The 21,234-nt window shown below is 41.2% G+C and overlaps 1 long non-coding RNA gene and 1 pseudogene across 3 annotated transcripts in view; both read right to left on the reverse strand.

The window, feature by feature from the left end:
- LOC311627434 overlaps nt 1-21,234 on the reverse strand; it is a 114,383-nt gene that overhangs the window by 35,135 nt on the left and 58,014 nt on the right. The window lies entirely within an intron of this gene.
- On the reverse strand, nt 1,194-10,771 carry LOC311627499 (NXPE family member 2-like; annotated as a pseudogene). Its single transcript has 3 exons — nt 10,691-10,771; nt 9,651-10,156; nt 1,194-1,305 (listed from the first exon to the last, which is right to left on the reverse strand). The product of its transcript is annotated as an NXPE family member 2-like (transcript).

Genomic DNA, 21,234 nt, shown 5'->3' on the forward strand with positions numbered 1-21,234 from the left:
GGAAAATAGAACAGGGAAACTCTCATAGGAAATGAGTATGTAGCAAGAAATACCTAAGATTGTGGTAATTCATTACAAAAACAGCACTGAACTCAACAGGACACCCAAGAAAATAGTTCACAGAGCAAACTAAAACATTTCAAGTCAAGATAATATTTTCAAAAGAATAAGACCGAGTTATATGCCCTTGACCAGATCCTTTAGTCCTCAGGCCGATGCTCTATTCACTGAGCAAAACAAGCTAGGGCTCTCCTCCTGTTTGTAAAACTATCTCCAGGCAAGCTTTTCTAATCCTCTCTTCCTCTATGCTTCTCATATTTCTAGGGGGCCCTTATTTCATTCAGTCTATTTTCTTTTGACATGCCTTTTGTATTTACATACTCCATCCTAATTCTAGTCATGGGCAGTACAGTCAGTAAAGGCATAAGCTTTAGTCAAACCTGTGTTCAAACCCTGGTCCAGCCACTGATCACTGGCAGATTACTTAACCTCTCTCTGGCACAGTCTTCTCATGAGGTGATTTTAGTGCCTTCCTTGGGGGTTATCAATAATAAAACCCGCTGGAACCGGTTTGGCTCAGTGGATAGAGCATCAGCCTGCGGACTGGAAGGTCCCGGGTTCGATTCCGGTCAAGGACATGTACCTTGATTGTGGGCACACCCTCAGTGGGGGCTGTGCAGGAGGCAGCTGGTCGATGTTTCTCTCTCATTGATGTTTCTAATTCTCTATCCCTCTCCCTTCCTCTCTGTAAAAAATCAATAAAATATATTTTTAAAATAATAATAATAATAATAATAATAAAACCCTTTCATATGTGGCTGACACATTGTTAACTCCCCAAAGCTATCATCACCATATTTTTACTCCATTTTTTTCTGTCAGCTAATTCTCACTTGTTTTTATTCATCTCACTACTTCTGACTCCCTGATTCCCATCACAGGTGCCCTCAGGCTATCTCTCTCTTAACAATGGGAATCTAGAAACATGTATAAGCCAAACAAGAAATAGCAGCAGGTTACACATGTAAAGTTAAAAACCCACCACCACAGATAATAACAGAGACAAGCTTTGTGATTTGTACAGAGCACTTAGTCTGTTCTTTATCTGAACAGAAGAAACATTTGTGAGCCCTGAGGCCACAGAGCAACAATGACTGATTCAAGAACTTAAAAGAAATCATGAATAAGCTAAATCAGACGGTCTCACTGAACACTACTGCCAGTTCAGATCTAGTGTGCACAACCTCAGCCTCAGGGCGGCCCTCAGAGCCGTCGCCTACAGTCCTGCCATAGGTGAGCGAGCACCTGGGCAAAGGAGGGAGTCCCAGGGATTCTCAAAAGGCCAGGATCTGAAGGAGATCCTTCAGGAATGATGGCCAACTTCAACAGCGCAAGCTCACCTCGCTTCAGGATTTTATTGAAACCTTTGCTCCTTTAATTTGATGAGCAGGAGAGATAAAAAGAATAGAACTATTTCACTTCAGTGAATTTGGTTTATTGAAAGTAGGTATCCTGACAGATAGAGTGGTGCTATCATATTGTGACATACTTCCTCTCCACAAAATGATGAGCTGACTGGTAGATTAAACAAAAGACATTATGCATAGTAGATATCAATGAGTGTTTATTGTTAATGTTGACTTTGATGATAAAAATAACAGTAGCTTACATTATAGCTTAGTACTTATATTGTTCCAGTCTTATTTTACTAAGCACTTTAAATTAATCCTAGGATGTGAATAATATTATTACCCACTTTACAGATAATGAAACTGAGGTACAGACAGATTAAGTAACTTGTCCAGCTAATAAGGAACAAAACTGGGATTCAAATCCTGGCTGCTCAGAGCCCAGTCTTTCAATCGCTTTTTGATTGTGATTGTATCAGTTTATGGACAGATACATTCATCATTCATTCACCCAGCAATTACATATTAACTGGCTCCTATAGCCCATATAATTTTCCAGGCATGTTGATACAGACAAAATAAGGCTAGAACTCAGTCCTTAAAGTAGCATCTACTGAACATTTTCTCCTTGGACAGACTTATCCTCAGGGTAACCCACCCAAAATTCTGAGTTTGTTCTGCTCCTAAGGCCCTAGCCAACTCTCTCAGACCTCAAACATTTCCTGGCGCCCCAATACCTCTGGTGACCCTCAGCTCCACAACAGACTCAGTGGGCAGATCCACTGGGCCATGTCTAGTCCTGGATTAAGCAAAGAGCTGTGGAAGAAATGGAGGGAGGGATCAGAAACCTGCCCCCTGCCCCTGGGCAGTGGAGGGAAAGTGGGGAAGGTATGTGCCAAGCACTGTGTGGTGTATTTACTCATACCTGTTCTTACTCTTCCCAATCCCGTCTCCCTGAGCGGCATTATTTCAAATTTGCAAATGAGAAAACAAGTTCATTGAGGTTAAGTGACAGGTATATGAACTAGGTCAGAAATGACACTTAGCTGGTCTTCATGGTGGAGCCATGAAGAGTTACATTAAGAAGAGGGCCAGCCAGGTAGTAACCAGGTGCCTCAGGTGCCTCAGTCTAAAGAGACTTTAAGGCAAAGATCAGCAAATCTATGTAATAAGCCGAATCTGGTTTGGCTCAGTAGATAGAGCATTGGCCTGCAGACTGTAAGGTCCCAGGTTCGATTCCAGTCAAGGGCATGTGCCTTGGTTGCGGGCACATCCCAATTGGGGGTGTGCAAGAGGCAGCTGATCGATGATTCTCTCTCATCCACGTTTCTAACTCTCTATCCCTCTCTCTTCCTCTCTGTAAAAAAAAATCAATAAAATATATATATTTTTTTAAATCTATGTAATAAAAACCTAAGGGACCAGAACAACTGGTCACTGTGATGCACACTGACCACCAGGGGGAAGACACTCAATGCGGAAGCTGCCCCCTGGTGGTCAGTGGCTCCCACAGGGGAAGCATTGCTCAGCCAGAAGCCGGGCTCATGGCTGGCAAGTGCAGAGGCCAAGGCAGAAGCCTTTCCCACCTCCATGGCAGCACTAAGGAGCAGCAAGCTAAGCGGTAAGAAGCAGTGAGCAGGCAGGTGGTAAGGAACAAGAGGTCTTAGACATCCCCTGAGGGGTCCCAGGCTGTGAGAGGGCACAGGCCAGGCTGAGGGATTCCCCCCTCCAGTGCACTGGGTCTCTAGTTTTCTTATAAGGGGCCAGATGGTGAATATCTTAGGGTTTGGCTGGCCAGAGGTTATGCTTTAATTTTATTCTTTGAAAAGGTAAGAACAATTTTTAGCTCACAGATAATATAAAAACATACTGTAGGCTGGGTCTGGATGGCAGCCATTTGTTTGCTGACCCTTGCTATGAACTAACACCACATATTCATTTATTCCAATTGTTCTTTTTTAAAATCTTTATTGTTGAAAGTATTACAGCTGGTCTCCCTTCCCCTTCCCTTCCTCCCCCCGCCAGTGACCCCTTCCACCCAGTTTTCACCTAGCCCCATGCCTTCACTGCTCTATTGTCTGTTTTCATAGGTAATACATATCTATAATGATAAAAGCGTAATATGCTAATTAGACCAGACAGCTTTCTAGATGAAGCCGAGGCTGTGAGGAAAGCCCAGCTCCCAGGTTCCAGAAAAAGCTGGTGCTGGCAGCCGGGGAAAGAAGGCCTACTCTTGCACGAATTTCATTCATTGGGCCTCTAGTATGCATATAACTTCTTTGGTTAATCTCTTTCTGCCCCTCTTTCCCCTTCCCTCCTAGTCTGTTCCATGTTTCCATGCCTCTGGTCCTATTTGTTTTCACCAGTTTATTTTGTTCATTTATTTTGTTTGTTTATTTTTATTTTTAGATTCAATTGTTGACAGATATGTATTTATTAGATTTTTAGTGTTCATATTTTCTTCTTCTTCTTCTTCCTCCTCCCCCTCCTTCACCTCCTCCTCCCCCTCCTTCTCCTTCTCCTCTTCTTCTTCCTCCCCCTCTTCCTCCTTCTCTTCTTAAAGAATACTCTTCAACATTTCCTGTAATACTGGTTTGGTGTGATTTACTCCTTTTTCTTGTCTGTGAAGCTCTTTATCTGACCTTTAAAATCTAAATGATAGCTATGCTGGGTAGAGTAATCTTATTTGTAGGTTTCCAAATGTTCTTAAAGAATGTGCTCTTTGTAATTGGAAGGAATACCTTCAAATGCTTAAATTATAGGACATTGAAACACAACCAAGTGACCATGGCCTGATACCAAACTGCCGTCTGTGTGGGGAAGGTCCTTTAACTCAGTCTTTTCTTTGGCTTATCAGGATATGCAGCTTTGGGGCAGAGCTGTATTGCTCAGGACAATAGGGTTGGTGCTGAGCTTTCTCTGCTTTACCACCATCTTGTTGAAAACCATTTGGCCATATGTGCAAGGATTATTTGGGGGCTCTCTATCTGGTCACATTAGTCTATATATCAGTCTTTATTCCAGTGCCACAATATCTTGATTACTATTGCTTTGTAGCATCTGTTTTAAATTAGGCAGTCTAAATTCTCCAACTTTGTTATTTTTCAAGATCGTTTTAGTTATTCAGGCTCCCTGGAGATCCCATACAAATTTTATGATTTTTTTTCCATTTCTGCAAAAAAAAATGCCATTGGAATTTAGATAATGATTGTATTGAGTTTGCATCAATTAAGATGAACATGTGGTTTTTGTCCTTCATTTTGTCAATGTGGTGCATTACATGGATTGGCTTTTGTATGTTGAACTATCCTTGATTCCAGATATAAATCCCACTTGATCTGTAGTATAATCCTTTTAACATGCTGCTGAATTTAGTTTGCTAGTATTTTATTTAGGATTTTGGGTCAATATTCATCAGGGATATTTTTTTTAAATATATTTTATTGATTTTTCACAGAGAGGAAGAGAGAAAGGGATAGAGAGTTAGAAACATCGATGAGAGAGAATCATCGATCAGCTGCCTCTTGTACACCCCCTACTGGGGATGTGCCCGCAACCAAGGTACATGCCCTTGCCTGGAATCGAACCCAAGACCTTTTTAGTCCGCAGGCCGACGCTCTATCCCCTGAGCCAAACCGGTCCCAGCTCATCAGAGATATTAATTTGTAGTTTTCTTGTTGTGTCTTTGGTACCAGATTAAAGCTGGCCTCATAGAATGAGTTTTGGAAGTGTCCCCTTCTGCTCTGTGGAGCAATTTAAGGTTTGGTATTCATTTTTCTTTAAATATCAATATTTAATAGAATTCTACAGTGAAGCCACCTGTACCTGGGCTTTTCTTTGTTGAAAGATTTTTATTAATGTTTCCATATCCTCATTGTATTCATGTAGTTATAAGTCTGTTTAGATTTATTATTTCTTCAGGATTCAGTTTTGGTAAGGTTTATGTTTCTAGGAATTTATCCATTTCTTCTAGATTGTCCAGCTTGTTGAGATATAATTAATCATAGAAGTCTTTAATACTCCTTTTTATTTCTGTAAAATTGGTTCTTTATCCTTCCCAATTTTATCTATTTGATTCTTTTCTCATTTCCCTAAGTAGTTTAGCTAAGGATTTGTCAATATTTGTGATCATAAAAGAATAAGTTCTTGGTTTTGTTGATTTTATTCCATATAGTCTTTCTAATTTCTATTTATCTTTTTTTTTCTTTTTTTCTTTTTTTTATATATTTTTATTGATTTTACACAGAGAGGAATTGAGAGGGATAGAGAGTTAGAAACGTCGATGAGAGAGAAACATTGACCAGCTGCCTCTTGCACACCCCCCACTGGGGATGTGCCCGCAACCAAGGTACATGCCCTTGACCGGAATCGAACCAGGGACCCTTCAGTCCGCAGTTCGACGCTCTATCCACTGAGCCAAACCGGTTTCGGCTAATCTCTATTTATCTTTGCACTAATTTTTAAAAATCTTTATTGCTGAAAGTATTAGATATGTCCCCTTTTTATTCCCTTCTAGCCCACCACTGCCCCAGCCTCCATAACCCTATTGCTTGTGTCCATGGTTAGGCATCTATGTATACAAGTGTTTTGGTTGATCTCTTCCCTCCCACCCATTCTCCCCTGCCTTCCCTCTGAGTTCCACAGTCTGTTCCATGCTTTATTATTTCTGGATCTAATTTTTCAACAGTTTATTTTGTTCATTTGATGCCACATATGAGTAAGATCGTGTGATACTTGTCTTTCTCTGGCTGGCTTATTTTGCTTAGCATAATACTCTGATACCTCTATGCTGTCTAAAGGGGTAAGCAGTTCTTTCTTTTTACTGCTGCATAGTATTCCATGGTATATATATATACTACACATTTTTTTATCCACTCACCTACTGATGGGCACTGGGCTATTTCCAGATCTTAGCTATTAAATTGTGCTGCTGTGAAGATTGGGGTACATACATTTTTCAGGTTAATATTTTGGATTTCCTGGGAATATTCCTAGGAGTAGGTCACTGGATCAAATGACAGTTCCATATTTAATTTTTTGAGGAAACTCCATATTGTTTTTCATAATGGTTGCACCAGTCTCCATTCCCACCATCCCTTTTCTACACATTCTTGCCAGCACTTGTCATTTGTTCACTTTACACATTCTTGCCAGCACTTGTCAATTGTTAACTACCATTAACAATTTGACTTGTTAATGGTAGCCATTCTAACGGGTGTGAGGTGATACCTCGTTATTGTTTTAATATGCATCTCTCTGGTGAACAGTGACTTGGAGCATTTTTACATGTGTCTCTTGGTCATCTGTATGTCCACTTTGGAGAAGTGGCATCCCTTATATATTTTGCATATTAACTCTTCATCAGATGTATCATTGTCAAATATGTCCTCCCCTACAGTGAGTGAAATGTTCTATAAATGTCAATTAAATTCATCTGATCCAGTGTGTCATTTAGAATCACTGTTTCCTTGTTAATTTTTTGTCTAGAAGATCTACCAGTGAAGTCAGTGGGATGTTAAAGTCCCCTACTATGACTGTATTGCTGTCAATCTCTCCCTTAAAGTTCTCCGGAAATTATTTTGTATATTTAGGTGCTCCTTTATTGGGTGCATATATAAGACTAATTCCTCTTATTGTATCAATCCCTTTAGTCGTGACTTTTATTGCCTCTTGTGATGGCTTTCATTTTGAAGTCTAACAAGCGCCGCTGGTGTAGTGGTATCATGCAAGATTCCCATTTTGAAGTCTATTTCATCAGATATGAATGTTGCCACCATAGTTGTTTTTTCATTTCCATTTGCATTGGAAAATTTTTTCCTTAACTTCACTCTCATCCAGTTTGAATCTTGTTTTGAGGTGGGTCTCTGGCAGACAACATATAGTTGGGTCATGTTTTATATTCATTCAGCTACCCTGTGTCTTTTGATTAGAGCACTTAATCCATTTACACTTAAGGTTATTATTGAAAGGTACTTATTTATTGTCATTCATTTACTCATTTTAGTAGGTTTTTTCTCTACTTCTTCTTTTCATTACAGCAGTCCCTTCAGCATTTCTTGCAGTGCTAGTTTGATGATGACAAATTTCTTCAGCCTTTTTTTTTTTTTTTTTTTTTTTTTTTTTTTTTTTTTTTGGTCTGGGAAGCTCTTTATTTCACCATTTATTTTGATTGATAACCTTGCTGGATATAGTAATCTTGTTTCAGATTCTTGCTTCTCATTACCTTGAGTACTTCAGGCCATTCCCTTCTGGCCTGTGGAGTTTCTGATGAGAAATCTGCTAACATCCTACAGGAGCTCCTCTGTAGCTAACAAATTGCTCTTCTCTTGCTGCCTTTAAGATTCTCTCTTTGTCTTTAATTTGGGGCATTTTAATTATGATGTGCTGGGTGTGGGCCTGTTTGGGTTCTTCTTTCTCCTGAACTTGTGTGACTTTTTCCTTCACCAGATTAGGTAAATTTTCTGTCATTATTTCTTCAAACATGTTCTCTATCCCCTGCTCACTATTTTCTTTTCCTGACACTCCAGTTAGGAGGATATTGTTACAATTCATGTTTTCCACGGCTCCCTTAAGCTGTCCTCCTGTTTTATAATTGTTTTGCTTTCTGAATCTCTGATTGAATGATTTGATTTTTTTTCTATCTTCTAATTCACTGATCCAATGCTTGACTTCACCTTATCTGCTGTATATTTCTTTCAGCATGTTCTTTATTAATGCTATGTCATTTTTCATAGTTTCTCATGCTGTTTAGCATCATTGCCATCATTATTCTGAACTCTGTATCTGATAAATTTCTTATCTTCATTTCATTTATCTCTTCTTTGGGAGAATCCTCTTGTTCTTTTGTTTGGGTTTGGTTTTTTGTCTCCCCATTTGGGCTGCTTCTTTCGGTTTATGACTGTTTTAGTAGGTATGCTGCACATCTCAATCTCTAAAGCAGGGCAATGTCGCACGCTGTTGTAACTGATCCTGTGTACCTTATTTGGAGCTATCAACAATCCACAGTTTATGACTCCCTCTTCTGGGTCTGGGCGCCTTTGGAAAGGACCAAGATGTATACCAAGGACTGCTTTTCCTAGCCATGGGCCACAAAGGGATAAATCCTGTTTAATAAAGAGGGAATATGCTAATTAACCCTCATGCTGTCACAAAGATGGTAGTGCCCACAGCCAATAAGGTGGGGATATGCTAATTGACTACCACACCCTCAACGAAGATGGTGCCTACAGCCACAAAATGGTGGCACCCAGTCCCCTCACACTTTTTGAGTCCCCCAGTTCCCATAGCCCCCCAGCCACCCAGGACCAGCCCAAGGCACAAGCAAGCCTCAGATGTCAGCTGCCCAGCCACCCAGGGCTGTCCGAGGCTCAGGTAACCAGGGCCAGTCAAGGCTTGCGCTGCTGGCAGTGGCAGCAGCAGAGGTGTGATGGGATGTTCACCTTCCCCTGATTACCAGGTCACCTCCTGCTCCTCAGGGCTCCCAGACTATGAGAGGGAGCAAGCTGGGCTGAGGGATGACCCCCTTCAGTGCATGAATTTTCACACACCAGGCCTCTAGTACTGTATAATCTGACTAGTATGAGCTACAGACAATTGTCTAATTCACGGAGACAGCAAGTAGAATGGTGGTGGCCAGGGGCTGAGAGAAATGAAGAGTGGGGAGTTACTATTTAATGGTACAGAGATTTTATATGGGATGTTGAAAAGTTCTGAGGCAAGAATGTGGTGATGGTTACATAACATTGTGGATGTACATAATGACACTAAATTACTCATTTTAAAATTATTTAAATAGCAAATTTTATGTTATGCGTATTTTACTAGAATGAAAAAAAAACAACAACTTAATTTTATTTTTTTTTTCCTCCCTTAGATTGTTTTAAACTACCCTTGTAGGATAAGTGATGTCATCTACAAAGAATGATTAGTAGTGCTTTTTTGTATTTTCCCTCTAACAAATATAATTTAAAAACATGTTCATCTGGCCTGGCCAGCATGGCTCAGTGGTTGAGCATTGAGCTATGAACCAGAAGATCACAGTTCGATTCCCAGTCAGATCACACACCCAGGTTGTGCTCAATTCCCAGTGCTAGAAGCAGCTGATCAATGATTCTCTCTTGTCACTGATGTTTCTAGCTCTCCCTCTCCTTTCCTTTCTCTGAAATCAATATATATATATATATATATATATATATATATATATATATATATATATATATGACACAACAACAACAAAACAACATGTCCATCTGATTTTTAATCACATAACCAAGTGAATGGGCATGGTTAGTGCCATATGCAATAGCCATGTCCTAGGCATCAATAATACCCATATTGAGATCCACATAAATGTCCCTCATAATAGGATTCTGACTACAGCCATGAGCGTCACCAAACATCTCTGCATGCAGGCACAGCTCCCTGGTATTTACTGCTTAAGGATCACCTTGGTCTCCGGGCTTCGCAAGAGCAGACATTCAATGGCCTTTTGCACATTGATGACCCTGCTGATGAAAATGTTGATGGGAAAGGGTCTGAGGTGCTGTGTCTCTGTCTCCTGCTCCCTGGTCAATTTCTCATGTGATATAGTTTTCATCTTTCACAGAGAACAGATTCGTGGCAATAAATGGATGACCACGCTTTTCCCACTGAATCAAAATGTCTTTTAGCATCTAGAAGCATGTGGCTTAAAGACCCCAGCTCCACGGTGGTCAAAATATTTGAATGTTAGTGGAAAAGAAGTTGAACTGAAATCGGTTTGGCTCAGTGGATAGAGCGTCGGCCTGCGGACTGAAAGGTCCCAAGTTCGATTCTGGTCAAGGACACGTACCTTGGTTGCAGGCACATCCCCAGTTGGGGGGGTGCAGGAGGCAGCTGATTGATGTCTCTCTCTCATCGATGTTTCTAACCCTCTATCCCTCTCAATTCCTTTCTATAAAAAATCAATATAATACATTTTTAAAGGAAGTTGATAAATCTCTCAATAAAAGGAAAATAATGATGAAATTTTAAAATGCATACAACATGTCTAAAATTCTATCCAAGATCATTTCTAGCTAGAATAGATTTGCTGCCTATGGGAGGTAATGAACTTTACCAAATACATTAAAATGTTAACAAAATTTTGAATAGAAGATGAAGAAGAAAAATGTTAATATTTGTGAATAAAATATAAAATTTAACATTTTATTAAAAACACTAATCAGAAAAGCAAAGCAAAGAATTCTAATTAGGTAAAAAATAATCTCCAAAATGCAACTATAATTTCAAAATTAAATAACATACATACTTTCAGAACTTTCTGTAAATAGTTAATCGTTGACACAGTGTTGAGTCTCCGGTGAGGTAAAAATAAGTTTCATTTTACTCCATCTGTTGCAAAACGCTGTGGCCCATCTTTTCCACCCTGGGAGAGGTATCTTCATTCCAAGCTGGCATTTCTAAGTTCTAACTCTCTGGCAATAAAAATTCCCTCAGTAGTCATTTTTATTACCACAGATAATTTAGGAAACACCTTTCTCATTTTCTTCCCCAACCCCTTTCTCTTTCCCCTCTACCCTTCTCTATCTCTGCCCTCTGCTCTTCCACAATTATTTGTTAAACAAGTTCATCATAAAGGGGGGATACAACGTCCCCGCTGAATAGTTTTCCCTGGTGCAGGGTAGATTTTCTTCTGCACATTCACAATGTTTCCATGGCTTCAGCCCAGGCCACTGGACCGGGAGACAGCTGGCCAAATCAGGAGGAAATGTTTGGCCGTGAAACAGCAGAACCCGGTGTCCCAGCTGAACACTGTACTGATGACATTGGCCTTGCTGAATTGTGAATCTCCCCTCCCCAAGCTACTTATCCAGGAAAACTCTTGAACATTTATGAAATGAGTGTCACATATATCTTATTTTGTGTGTGCCAGAATCATGTTCTCTGGCTAATTCTAAAACTCCTTGAATGTTGTGCTCAGAACTGAACGTAATAGTCTGTGTGCTCTGATAAGGGCAGAGGAAGATAGGACCCATTACCTCCCTATTCTGAATATGCTGCTATAAAAGTAGCCTAGTTCTATACACCAAAATGGGTGGGCGTTCCATTCCCAGTCAGGACACATACCCAGGCTAAGGGTTTTATCCCCAGTCAGGGCTCATAGGAAAGGCCACTGGTCTCTCTCTCTCTCTCTCTCTCTCTCTCTCTCTTTCTCTCTCTCTCTCTGTCTCTGAAATCAATAAATGTATCCTCAGTGAGGATTCTTTTAAAAAGTAGCCTAGCTGAAACCATTTTGGCTCAGTGGATAGAGCGTTGGCCTGTGGACTGAAAGGTCCCAGGTTTGATTCTAGTCAAGGGCATGTATCTTTGTTGCGGGCACATCCCCAGTGAGGAGTGTGCAGGAGGCAGCTGGTCTATGTTTCTCTCTCAAAGATGTTTTTAACTCTCTATCCCTCTCCCTTCCTCTCTGTAAAAAAATCAATAAAATGTATTTTAAAAATAAAATAAAAAGTAGCCTAAGCTGTATTCACTGACTCATATCAGGCTTCCACTAGGGAGCACTCTGCACATCTTTATGTTTGTGCCACTTTAAAGCTACACCTTCTCTGTCACCTACCTAGAGTGCTGGGGTTTGAGGTGTAAGCTTAGGAACTTAAACTTACCCATATTAAATTATACCAGGTTTATAAATGGCTCTGAAAAGTAACAGTCTGGCACTATCGTCTAAGAAACCACAGACTTTACTAGAAATGACTGTCCAGGCAACAGAGAAACCGGAGAGATTAAGAGGACTCAAGTTGTCTCAAGCATCTAAGAACCTTCTTTGGTGTAAAAGCTGGGCATGGAAGATGGTTGCCATGGCAGAAAAGGGAACTGACTTCCGCAGAGGGTAACTTTAGAATGGGTTCTTTATTTATACCTGTGTTCTCCACAGGGTTTTGCAAAATTCTTTGCCTAGAGTAGGTCCTCAACAAACATTTGCTGAATTCATGAACAGAGTGAATGTAGGCTCTGTTGACTGTTATGACAGAAATCCTTTACTTTTCTGAAATTCACTTTAATTTCAGAGTAGCAGAAACATCACTTTGATGAATGACATGGTTTTATGTTGACCACTGAATACCATGTGATAAAATTAGGTGGGGGGGAGAGGAGAATCACAAAAATTGCTAATTTATGGGCCTTTGACTGAGATGGTTTGGCTGAAAAATAGGTTAGAAACCATCAAAGGTATTTCCTAACTCCGAGTTCCACCTGACACATTTTCACAGAGCACCAGTGCCCAATTATTGGCTTTTCAGAGATAAATCTCAAGTTTAAATAAAAATAACCTGTATAGGCCTAGTTGGTTTGGCTCAGTGGATAGAACGCCAGCCTGTGACTGAAGGGTCCCAGTTTTGATTCCTGTCAAGGGCACGTTCCTTGGTCTCAGGCTCTTGGCCCTGGTTGGGGCATGCACGAGGCAACCAATCGATGTGTTTCTCTCACATCGGTGTTTCTCTCTTTCTCTCCTTCTCCCTTCCACTCTCTCTAAAAATCAATGGGAAAATCTCCTCAGGTGAGGATTTTAAAAAAGAGAAAAAATAACCGGCATATTTTGAGAATAGGTAGCTGAAATTAAGGGTTGCCAAGTTTTTTTATATCTGACTCCAGACAAAAATGCAACTCCTACAAAAATAAAATCTCTTCTATAAAACCCAAAACAATTGACACTATTTGTCACAGGAAATGAGAGATCAAAATGGCAAATGTCACCCCAGTTGGTTTGGTTCAGTGGATAGAGCATCGACCCGCAGACCAAAGGGTCCCGGGTTTGATTCCAGTCAAGGGCATGTACCTTGGTTGCAGGCTCCTCCCCAGCCTGGGCCCTGGTTGGGGCTCATGCAGGAGGCAACCAATCAGTGTGTTTCTCTCACATCAATGTTTCTCTCTGTCTTGCCCTGTCTCTTCCACTCTCTCTAAAAATCAATGGAAAAATATTCTTTGATAAGGATTAACAAAAAAAAATTTTTTTTTAAATAACTGATTGACAAAAAAAGAAAAAACACCTTGTAAATACAGAAAAAAAGATTTTTAAAGGAAACTGTCAAATACCTCTTAAAATAAGAATGTTCTTCAAGCGAATAAATTGTGAACATGACAAGCAATAGCACAATAGACCTACTGTTGTATTGTAAGACCTTGCTGCAGGTAAAGTCAGCAATTCTACTCCCATATTGGGCCTTCAAAAAAATGGAAAAATAGGACCTTCAAAAAAATGAAAAGGTAAGTTAGCTTGATACCTTCCCAGATATTAAAGTAAAAATTAACCACTGGTTTAAGTAGATTGAATCACCCCTAACTTTCTCTGTAGATTTTTTTCTTTGTTTTGATTAATTTAAAATATTTTGGGGGAGTGAATGGGTTAGGATTCTGGAAAACTGTTCTCCTGCTAACGCCAGGAGTCTGGAAGTCCAGAGAGAGTCACTCATGTTCCATGTCAAATTAATCAAAAATATATTTCTTTGCATTTCCTTCAAATTTTTTTAACAAGCCATGCTCTGCACACTTGACCACCTGTAGTAATTTGGGCTTTCATTGGAATCTTCCCAGCACTTCTCCACCTTGTGTAATTTGGGCTTTCATTGGCATCTTCCCAGCACTTCTCCACCTTGTGCAGACTTATGTGGAGTGCTTATTGCCACTCAGATTGCTTGGCTTCATACCCGTAGCAATAGTCTTGGGGGCTTGAAGAGAAATCTGCACCCCCAAGTTTGCAGCAGAATTAGTCACACTAGTCATGTGTGAAAATAACCTATGTGTCTGTCAGTGGGTAAATGGATAAAGAAAGTGTGGCCTATACTAGTATATAAATTATTCAGCCTTAAAAATGAATGAAATTCTGCCATTTGTGACAACATGAGTGAAGCTGGAATATATTATACTAAGTGATAGAGGCCAGCTACAGAAAATGATCTCATTTTTTTGTTGCTGTTGAATTTTAAAAAGTCAAACTCAGACAGAGTACAATGGTGGTTTTCAGGGTTGGGAGTTGGGAGAAATAGAGAGATGATGATCAAAAGGTATAAACTTATAAGAGGACTAAGTTCTGGGATCTAATATACAGCATGGTAACTATCCTATATAAAAAAAATAAAAAAAAAAAAGGCATAATATAAGTACAACCAATGGACACAAAACTCTGGGGAGGGAGGGTATATATGGGAGGGGGGGCAATGTTAAAATATGTACACAGATAATAATTTAATTTTAAAAAGGCATAATATGCAAATTGATATAAACCTATCTAATAAAGAGGGAATATGCTAATTGACCACCAGGCCCTCACAAAGATGGTGATGCCCACAACCAATAAGGAGGGAATATGCTAATTGACTGGCATGCCCTCAAATATGGCCGCACTCAGAGCCACAAGATGGTAGCACCTAATCCTCTCAGCCCTGCTGGGGTGGCAGGTGCACGGCACAGCCGGGCCCACCCCAGGCAGGTCCAGAAACTCCATGCACCTGCCCCTGGAGTCCCCCAGTCCCCTCACCCCCCAGCCACCCATGGCTAGCCTGAGGTGCAGGCAAGCCTCAGATGGTGGCTGCCCAGCTGCCCAGGACTGTCTGAGGCTCAGGTAATCAGGGCCAGATGAGGCTTGCGCTGCTGGCAGTGGCATCAGCAGAGGTGTGATGGGATGTTGCCTTCCCCTGATCACTGGGTTGCCTCCCGCCCCTAAAGGCTCCCTGACTGTGAGAGGGGGCAGGCGGGGCTGAGGGACTCCCCGCCAGTGCATGAATTTTCAAGCACCAGGCCTCTAGTACTGTATAATAAAAGTGTAATATGAAAATCAATGGAACAACAGAAAGACGGGTCACTATGACATGCGCTGATCACCACGGGGCAGACACTCAATGCAGGAACTGCCCCCTGGTGGTCAGTAGCTCTCAAAGGGGGAGTGCTGCTCAGCCAAAAGCCAGGCTCACAACTGGTGAGCACTGCAGCAGTGGAGGAGGCCTCTCCCACCACCACTGCAGGCAGGTGGTAAGGAGTGAGGGGCCCCAGACTGGGAGAGGGATGTCTGACTGCCAACTTAGGAATGATCCCTGGCCCCCGAGGGGTCCTGGACTACGAGTGACCAGGCTAGGCTGAGGGACACCCCGCCCCCCGTGCATGAATCTCGTGCACCAGGCCTCTAGTACTTAATATTAATGAAGTCTATCCTTATAGTTCACTGAGACAGTGTATCTTAAGTGTTCTCACCACACACACACACACACACACACACACACACACATGCTCTTTGAGGTGATGGATATGTTAATCAGCTTGTTTGTAGTAATCATTTCACAACAGATAAGTATATCAAAGCATCACATTGTTACCTTAAATATATACAATTTTTATTTGTTAATCATTTTTTCCAGGGAGTCAATGGGGGGAAAGGAGGACATATGTAACACTTTCAACAGTAAAGAATTATCTTAAATAAATAAGTAAACAAATCATTTTTTCAAAATTGAAAAGGTTTGCCTGAATCCCAGGAAAGGATTGGTTTAGATAAAGTGAGAATAATATTCCCCTCAGCTAGGGGACAGAGGCTGGAGAAGTGAGAGACCAGGGAAGCTGGCAGTGAGGGCTGCATGGTGTGCTAGAGTCATGGGAAACAGCACTATAGCCCATTGACCTTTGTGTAAGGTAGACTGAGATTCCAGTTCTAACTTTGCACTTACTAGATATGTGACTTTCGCCAAGCTATTTAACATGCCTGTGCTCCTGTGCTTACATGTCCTCGTGTGGAAAATGGGCATGATAATGACCACCACAGAGTGCTTTGCTGTGGATCCCAACAGACCTATTTTGGCACAGGATTAAAGTTTCTCTCAGTGAGAAACTTGCACTTGGTCAAATATTAATTCCCCCAAATCTATTCCAGGTAAGATTGAAGCTGACAAAAGATACCAATACCTGGCCTTCTAAATTTAGTTACCAAAGCCAAACTTTGAGGAGACATTAAAATTAAGATGAAAAATACATCTTATGGTAAAAAGGCATTTATTTCAATGCATCTTATCTTAGTATTGAGTCCACATATGTGTATGCAGGTGTGTATTACATTTCAGAAGGGTGCCCATAACATTAGACCATAACAGAAACAGAAAAATCATCACAACTATGTTTCCTGTATGATGTCTTCTCATGTGGTAGCCTCTGTTTATATTTTCCCATCATTATTATCAATAAAACTCTTAAATTAAAAAAAAAAAAACTTTTTTGACTTTGAAAAAGTGAGTATCTGAGGAGGTAGCATCTGAATCTGTAGTCAGGAACGGCAGAGAGCGCCCTGCTGGGAAAGAGTACTCACAGCATTATAAACGAAAGGGGACCAGGCTTAGTCTCTGGACTTGTGGGATGAAAAGATGACATAGAGCCTGGCTTGGGCCAATGAAGGGGCCCTCGGGCTCAGTGACAGAATAGAAGGACCCCTGGGAGTTCTTGGATATGGAATCACTCGTGAAGTCCAATTCCTAATTCACGTACTAAATCTTCTGCGAGGAGACTCAAATCTCTGCTTCCATGCAGTAGAGAAAGAGCTGGACAGTTTGAACAGAGCCGGGGATCCGTGGAGGAAAGTGTCTATTGGGAAGTACACAGGGCCAGGCAGACTACTGTCCTGAATACATGCCACTTGAGAAGCATTATGGGACCTAAAACATGGGCAGGTCTGCCAGACCCAGCCTGGGGATTTCCTGAGAACAGCAGGGACACAGGAGGTTGATATCGGTATTAATTACTACCCCAGCTCTTTTTCCCATTTCAATTTTCTGTTTTGCTCATTTCAACTATTGTTTTCTTAATTTCTAACTTTTTAAAAAATATTTTTATTTGTTTCAGAGAGGAAAAGAGAGATGGAAACATGAATGATGAGAGAGAATCATTGATCAGCTGCTGGCTGCTTCCTATACCTCCTACCCTCTCCCCCGCCTGGGGATTGAGCCCACAACCTGGGATCCAACTGTGATCTCTTGGTTCATAGATCAATGCTCAACCACTGAGCCACGCTGGCTGGGCTTAATTTCCAACTTTTTAAATGTTTCCTAGGTCTTTGTTGAAGCTCTTGGTGAGTTTATCTATTCTTTTCGTAAGTTTCTTGAGCATCCTTATAACCAGTGTTTTGAACTTTGCATCCAATACATGGCTTGCCTCCATTTTGTTAGTTCATTTTCTGAAATTTTGTCATTTTTTCATTTGGGACATGTTTGTCTCCTCATTTTGGCTGCCTCCCTGAGTTTGTTTCTATGTAGTAAGTAGGTCTGCTATGTCTTCCAGTCTTGGCAGAGTGGCCTTATGTAGCAGATGTCCTGCGGCTCTTGTGGCAGTCAGCCGTGTTCACAACACAGCCTCTCCCAGGCACCGCCAAGTTCAGCACACGCAGCGACCAACTGCAGATCACTTTAGAGCTCCTTCCAGGTGGCCTGGGGCTGGGCTGGACCACAGGCAGCAGCTGATCTGGACCTGCACCAGAGCCCTTCTCTTTGTTCATCATAACTATTGTCAAAGACTTTTTTCTAGAACAATATAGGTAGTTATCCCAAAACAATCATGCAACATCACATATATCATATTCTAATAAATAGTTGCACGAATGAAAGATTCATGAAAAATCCACCTTTTTTCTTAATTTTATTTTTCAATTAGTTTATATCCAATATTATTATGTATTAGTTTCAGTGTACAGCACAGTGGTTAGATAATCATATACTTTATGATTTCAAGTACCTTCTGGCATAATGCACAGTTATTACAATATTATTGGCTATATTTTCTTTGCTGTACTTCAAATCCCCATGACTATTTTATAACCACCAATCTGTACTTCTTAATCCTTTAATCTTTTTCATGTAGTCCCAAACACCCCTCCTCTCTGGCCACCATCGGTCTGTACTCTGTATTTGTCTGTTCCAATTTTGTTTTCCTGTCTGTTTTGTTCTTTAGATTCCACATATAAGTGAAATCATCCTATATAATAAAAGCCTAATATGCAAATCAACCAAATGGTGGAATGACCAGTCAGTGGCAGGCAGGGCTGGTGAGCAGGCAGCACCAGGTCAGCCAAGGTGGGTGCCAGAGGGCAGAGGGAGGGGATAGTAATCAGGAGTTGTTGACGACTGGCAGCAGTGGAGGGGCAATCGGGAGGTGGGGGCAGATGCTCGCCAGCCAGTGCCATCTCCCAATCGGCCTGTCAGTCGCCTCCCACAGAGGAAGGCCACTGGCAATGGCTGCAATTGGCCTGCTGGTCACCTCCTGCAGAGGGAGGCCACTGACAGCAGCAATGGGGCAGTGGAGGGTAGAGCCGGAGCTGCCCCCTAGTGGTCAGTGCACTCCTACAGGAAGACCACAGCTCAGCCACAAGTCCGGCTGATGGTTGGTGAGCACCGCAGCTGTGGCAGGAGCCTCTCCTGCCTTCGCAGCAGCACTAAGGGTGTCTGACTGCTCTGTGGGGAGCAGGCCTACACCATTAGCTGAACATCCCCCAAGGGCTCCAAGACTGTGAGAGGGCACAGACCAGCCTGAGGGACTCTCCCGAGTGCACAATTTTCATGCCCTGGGCCTCTAGTCTATATATATCTAAAAGCTAAGCGACCAGAAAACAGAATGACCAGAACAACCAGAATGACAAGAATGGCTGAAACAACAGGTCACTATGACACACACTGTGGTAGCCAACCAGCCTGATCAAACCCTGATCAGAACACCCCCTCCCCCCCAGTTTTCTGTGGCCCCTCCCCCTGTTGGCCCAACACCCGATTTGTACCTTCAACCCAATCAAGGGTGGAGCTAGACAACCAGGGCCATTGGGGTGGGCTGGCCAGACCCCACCTATGCACGAATTCATGGACTGAGCCTCTAGTCTATATATATAAAAGCCTAAGTGACCAGATGACTAGTTGACCAGCCAGTAGCTATGATGCCCACTGACCACCAGGGGGCAGACACTCAATGCAGGTCAATTTAATTAATCAATGTCACCCCAATAAATTCAATTTTAAATTTGGGGAGTGCAGCTGTGGCAGCACAAGCCTCTCCCTCAGACACTCTCTCTGTGTGCCTGACCAGCGGTGGGGGCAGGCACAATGGGGCCTGGATGAGCAGGAGTGGCACAGTACTCAGCCTAGACTCAAGCTCCTCCCCGGCCGCCTGTTGCTTCATGCACTACTTTGTGCTGTGCAGAACTGACATGGACAGCGGGCTGGAGCCTGACAAGCTGCCAGTTAAGGCCAGGCTGCAGCAGCTCGGAGGTCCACTGATCCCCACAGGCCAGGCAGAGGGACCCCACTGGTGTACAAAACATGCACCAAGCCTCTAGTATAATATAAAATCACCTGCTGATTGATGACTTTGGATAGCTGAATGCTCACCAAGAGAAAAGGGTTGTATTTAGATATCTCAATTGACTAAATCTCCCTTACAAAATTCAACAGTTTAAATAGTTTTGTTTAAAGTATAAAACATTGTCATTAAAACTACTGGCATATGGTGTGAGAAGGTAGTCTGATTTTACTTTTTGCATATATCTGTCCAACTTTTCCAACACCATTTATTAACTAGACTGTTTTTACTCCATTTATGTTTTTATCTCCATTGTTAAATATTTACTGACTACAAAGGCATGGGTTTATTTCTGGGCTCTCTATTCTGTTCCACTGATCCATGTGTCTGTCTTTATGCTAGTACCATGATGTTTTGATTGCTATGGACTTATAATATAGTTTAATATCAGGTAGCATGATTCCTCCAACTTTATTTTCTTTCTCTAGATTATTGAGGCCATTAATAATCTTGCATGATTTTATATAAGTTTTTGGAATATTTGTTCTTGTTCTGTAAAATATGCCATTGGTGCCTTTTTAAAAATCTTTATTGTTGAAAGTATTACATGTGTCCCTTTTTTCCCAATTGCCACCTTCTAGCCATTGGTATCTTGATAGGAATTGTGTTAAACCTATAGATTGCTTTGGGTAGTATTGATTCAATTAAATACTACTCAGCCATAGAAAAGAAGGAAATCTTACCTCTTGTGACAGCATGGATGGGCCTGGAGAGCTAATGAAATAAGCCAGTCAGGGAAAGACAATTAGCACATGAGTTCACTCATATGTGGAGTCTAATGAACAAAATAAACAAAGTGGAGATAGACTCATGGATTCAGAGAACAGATTGACAACTGTCTGAGGGGAGAAGGTTGAGGACTGGGTAAGAAGAGTGAAGGGATTAAGCAAAGATAAAAGAGCAAAAATCATGGGCACAGACAACAGAATGGTGATTTCCAAAGGGAATGAGGGATTGAGGAAAGTAGAAGAGGGCAACGGAAGGATAAATGGTAATGGAAGGAGACTTGACTTGGAATGATAAAACACAAAATACAGATGATGTATTGTGGAATTGTGCACCTGAAACCTATACAATTTAACTAACCAATGTCACCCCAATAAATTCAATTTTTAAAAACTATGTGCAAATTTTATTGGTGAAAATGGAGACTTACTATTATTTTAAATTATATTTATTTTAATACCAGGTGTGCTTCAACCTTCAAATACTTCCCTCTTCTCCTCTGGATGGTCTATTTCCTTTGACCAATTCTTTAATTTTTATTTCAATACTTTTATTTCTCAGTTGCTATTAGTTCTTTACATAATAAACCTTGTAATGTTTAGCCTTTCAATTTTATACAAAATATATTTACCAGTTTACTGCTTGACAGTTTTAGAGGTATTTAATATTTAAAGAACTAAAAAATTACTTTGTCACACAACTTGTATTGCTTCTTATCTTAGACTGTTTCCCACACTTTAATTTT

Source organism: Pipistrellus hanaki, assembly GCF_964339955.1.
Source record: "Pipistrellus hanaki genome assembly, chromosome: 9".
In the NCBI taxonomy this organism is placed as follows: Eukaryota; Metazoa; Chordata; class Mammalia; order Chiroptera; family Vespertilionidae; genus Pipistrellus; species Pipistrellus hanaki.